This window comes from Nuphar pumila, chromosome 11, assembly GCF_984573655.1.
Source record: "Nuphar pumila chromosome 11, dmNupPumi1.hap1.1, whole genome shotgun sequence".
Taxonomy (NCBI): domain Eukaryota; kingdom Viridiplantae; phylum Streptophyta; class Magnoliopsida; order Nymphaeales; family Nymphaeaceae; genus Nuphar; species Nuphar pumila.
This window is the reverse complement of record NC_143259.1, coordinates 94,462,732-94,467,871: the sequence shown is the minus strand read 5'-3', so window position 1 is coordinate 94,467,871 and position 5,140 is coordinate 94,462,732.

Genomic DNA, 5,140 nt, shown 5'->3' with positions numbered 1-5,140 from the left:
GATAGGAGATCTGGGTCCTAGGTTAGGCTAGATATTATTAAACTAGGCTAGGTCGTGCAGAGATTTTGACATGGTAGGACTAGAGCTAGGATGAAAAGACCATATACAAAAATAGGGGGTGGACCCTTATTTATAGTTTTCTTGGTGGATCTTGATATGTCTTCTACGTATCCAGGATACACCACTCTGAACTCAGTCCAGATTGCAGTGGACGATTCCTACTAGATAGTTATTGAACGAAGAGTTGAGATTCATCCAAGGCATGTTGCCTAAGATAAAGGGTTTTATTTTTGTAAAAGGGTTTTGGGTTTGGAATATTCTATTTCGAGCTTTGAAGGAAGGTAGGGCTGATAAGGGTGATGACACGCTTTCTAAAACCAATGGGATCTGCTAACGGCAATTATTGCTGACAACAATTCAATTTGTCATCACTGACACGTGCTTACGATAATTTATGGGGGTGTCTCATTCCTGATGACAAATGAATGTCTCATTAGGGGATGCTGACATAAACCTAAAAAAGTTGACATCTATTTGGATACTAACAACAATTCAAATAGATGTTAATGCTAAACAATGTGTCGTTAGCAACAAGAGACTTATTTTGTCTATATAACTTTTGATCCTGATGTTGTATTGACCAGATTTTTAGCTCATTGGAAAGATGAAAACCACCCCTTTAATTCTCCTTTTGGTCAGAAAACTTAAAAAAGGAAAAAAATTAAATTAAAGTTATCCTTGTATTGAAAAGTGGGGATTTTGGTATAAAAAATATTTCAGTAAAAAAATGGAGTGTCTACAAGGTCTAGATCCACACCTTGGGCGACAACTGGGATTGCATAGATGCCAACTCATATTGAATAACATCAAGATCCAAATAATAATTATGACAACCTAGTCTAGATGCGTATACACCCCAATTTTTACTAAGTCATTTCACATCAAGGGTTACATACTAAAAATCTAGTGTTTTCAGCTTATTTTGAAGTTATTCTAACTTTAACTTTATTTTGAGCCTAAAAAATGACACTCTCAAGATTTTTGTCCAAAAGATCAATTAAATTAGAGGATTTTAGCTTTCAAATAATTCAGAAATCAGGTCAATATGACATTAGAGTCAAAAGTTATGACCAAACAAGGTAACTTGTTTAGTAAAAATCCTATTTTTTCAGGTAGAGCCCATTTTGAGTAAAATTTTAACTACCAAAATGACTTAATTTAGTGTCTTACGTAAAAGATGAAGTAAAGTGAGGATGTTATTTTTCTAATTCACTAAATTATGCCTCGATCTGACATCCGGATAGGAAGTTATAGCCAAAGAAAATTAACCTATCTGGTATGTTTTTAGCCAGTTTTCTAATGCTGTTAGGGTTTGTCGTTAAAAAACTGCTAACGACAAGGATGTGTCATTATCACCATGTGCCATTAAATGATCATTTGGTTAAAAAATGAGTGCTATTTAGAGATAAGCCTTCTAGAATCATATCACTATCTCATAAAGTCGTGAGATAGGATTCAATGCACCTAGCCCTATTCCCACAAACTTAGAAAACTTTCTAACCTATCTTCTCCCTAGATCCTAAGCTAGGAAACCTTTGGTCAATAAAAAAAATACCTTCTAAACTTCGACCAATCGGATCCCACCATCTCACTTTTGAATGGATCTGGATCTCAACATCACAAATATGGGTAACATATCATAATCCACTAGAAAATCTATAAATAGAAGCTCAACCTCCTCAATTTGACATCTAGCACCCGAGATCTTAAAGTGCTCTTACCTTGCATAAATCCCTGATAACCTAGCCTTATAAACCTAGTACCCTAGCTTAGCTAAGGCCATTTAACCTAGTGTAGGACCAAAATTCTCCTATTCAAATACTTTCTGGAACTCACACCTAGCGAGAGTGCTACCCTAGTTCAGTCGCACTTCTCACCATCGTAGGAAAGGACTACCTAAGCTCGATGTGAGATTCGACTTCCTTTTGTGTTCATTTCTTTTATTTCATTCATTTGTATGTGTGGATTTTCAAATGAAGTGTTTTGGTATTTTTTAAGCATTGGTTGTGCACTACACCATCAACCTCACCTTTTTTTAGGATCTGCATATAAGGTACAACTTCTTGCAAGTTAAAGCCTGATGTTGAAGATTTTGAGCTCCAGGTGCAGCTGATCCTTTCTCTGTAAATGAAGAAAGACACATAACTTGAAGAGCTAACCTCACATCTTTTGTTTCTAATATTCAGATCCGATTTTTTGATCCAAAACTCTTTTTCTGATAAAACCGTCTTTTTCGGTTTTCAAAATGTGAGAATCCACATAATGGTGATCACATTAGGACCACTTGTCTAGACATTGAAATTGACATCTCAAGGTTTTTTAGCGTAGCGAGGTTAGTTTATTCATTTTTTTTAGTATTTTTGGATATTGGATCCCTCTTATCCAAAATCCAATTATGTCTTATCTCTTTTTGTATGACCCTGCCCTATTGACAGGGCCATATCTCTTCGTCTATAAGTTGAATCACCACGTTCTAAGAGTTGTTGAAAAATAGACTACCAACCCTACAATTCTCATTTTTGTCATGGATTCAGATTCCATTTTAAGGCTTCTAAAATGTACCTGAATCGAGAAAATGATCTCTTTTATGCTGACCTATTTATGTGACGCCCCAGAATTTTGAACCCAAAAATTTATTGAAAATTTTAAAAAAATCTTTTTAACCTTTAAATAGCAAAAAAATGATGTTTTAAACTTGGGGTTAAATAAACTCTAGGAGGATCACAAGTGAGAATCATCTGCGAAAATTGATAAGTCTAAAAGCCAAAAAATTTGTATTTATATCAGAGTCCATGATACAAAAATTTAGGGACAAAACAATGTATGAACAAAATACCCTAAACTGGCCCTTTATCTGTGGAAGTCTGGTTCAGAATGCTGCCACTGTCTCACACCATCCACTGTCCATAAGCTAATCGCTTGAAATTCCCTTTAAAGGGTGAGACTATACCAATTCTAGGTAAATACATAATAGTTTAACTCATAGTATAATTTTAGTTAAAGCATCATTTCAGTAAAAGCATGATTACAGTTAAAACATGATTATATAAGTCAGATATCATAGTTTATCAAGCAGGTATTCATAACAATCATTGTGAGCAAGAAAGTCTTTGTTTCTATATTTAACCTTCTTTGTGGGTACTCATTGTGTAATCCCCAAAATTTTTAATTTGTAAATTCTGAAGATAATTCAAGTCTTAATTCTAATTCATTCTAGATAAGAATTATAGTGTTAAAACACTGAATTTTTATGGTTAGTATTATTCAAATTGAAGTTTTGGATCTATATTTAAAATCCTAACAAAATTCTGTCGAGGCTTGTCCAAAAAACAGAATTGAGGGACATTTTTGTCATTAATCAAGTCATCAAGGGTAGCTTAGTAATTTGTCAATTTAGTGACATTTTTTGGTAAAATACCCAACTATATAAGGTCAAAACAATACTTTTTTTGTTAGGGACGATTTCAGAAAACTAATAAAATTGTCAGGGACAAAAACAGCAATTTACCATTTTCAATAGCAGGATATGTAATTTATTGAACTGTAGAAGGACAATTAAGTAATTCTAAATCCCCTTATGGCAATCCTGAAAGATGGGATTGATCCAAGGTTAAATTAGGTATAAAAAAGTAGCAAATTGAATAAAATATATTAATTTATAATATTTTGATCTTTAAGCCATGGTTTTGGAAAACCATCGGCCTAAAACCATGGACAGACCATGGTTTCCCAAAACCATGGGAGGACAAGTGTCACTCCTCAGTGAGGAGGTGACACTAAGCCTCTCTTTTTTTTTGACACTTGTTAGAAGAATGACAAGTGTCATTCAAAAATTATTATTTTGTTCACTTTGGTGACAAATGTCACCAAAGTGGGACCCACAAGGGGGGGGGACCTCCTCTCTCTCCTATAAATACCCCCTCTCTCTCTACCCAAGTCCTGAGGTCCCCTCTCTCTCTCCTACTTTTTCTCTCTACCTTTAAATTTTCCTCTTTAGATTTTAGTTCAAAAACTTCATATAATCTCAGATTTTTTTTCTAAGAAACCGCTTCTAGCCCTTTCCCTCTTTCTTTAAGCGAAGTTTGTTCTTCTGCAAGAAGCTTTGTCGGATCAGAAACAACCTCAGAAGCGCTAATCACTGAAGGCTGCTAAATTTAGCAAAAAAGTCAAATTTGGAAAACAGAAGCGTTGCTCGAATAAACTAAGCAAGGTTAGTGTTCAGAAACCATCTTATGAATTCAAATCCTCCTTCTAAACCCCAATTCTACTTTTTGTGGATTTAAATTTTGGTAATTTTGCCAAAATTTAATCCAACCCAGCCTCTACGTAGGGGAAACTCTGTTCAAATTTGTCTAAAACATTTTTAAATCATCAGAACTACTATAGCAGTAATTCTAGCAATTTTTTTTAAAAGATTTTGAAAAATAGAGTTTATATAACAAAAGTTCTGGCTAAATTGTTTTAAATGGTTTCTGAAAAGTAGAATTAGTATAGCAGTAATTCTGACCATTTTTTTTAAATGATTTCTGAAAATTTTAGTTATTTTAAATCAAGATTATGATAAAAGTTTTTCAGATATTTAAGAAATCTTGAGTTTATTTAATAAGAACTATATCAAAATTTTTATAACTATTTCAGAAAAATTCAATTTGAATAAAGAAAATTCTATCAAAATTTTCAAAAATCCTTTTAAATATTTGCATCAATTTTTTTTAAAAACCTTTATAAAAATATTTGTGACGCAAAGTCATGTTCAAATTTTTACAACTCGAATTCAAGTTCAAACCCTTTTTCGAACATTTGAGTTATTACAGCGGAAACTCTGTGAAAATTTTTATAAAAGTTTTATAGTCAATTATAAATAATTTTTTAGATTTTTAATAATCCCCTTAAAAAGATATTTATGGGGCAAATACTGCCTAAAATTTGATATAAAAATATTAACTAATATAATGAATTTTATCAGATTAAATCAAAGCACGAGCGCTTTATCCTATTCCCCTTTGTCCTATCAAAAATCAAGGTAAGTTATTCTATCAAAATCTTAAAATTTTATATTAGACATGCTTTTGATTCGTGC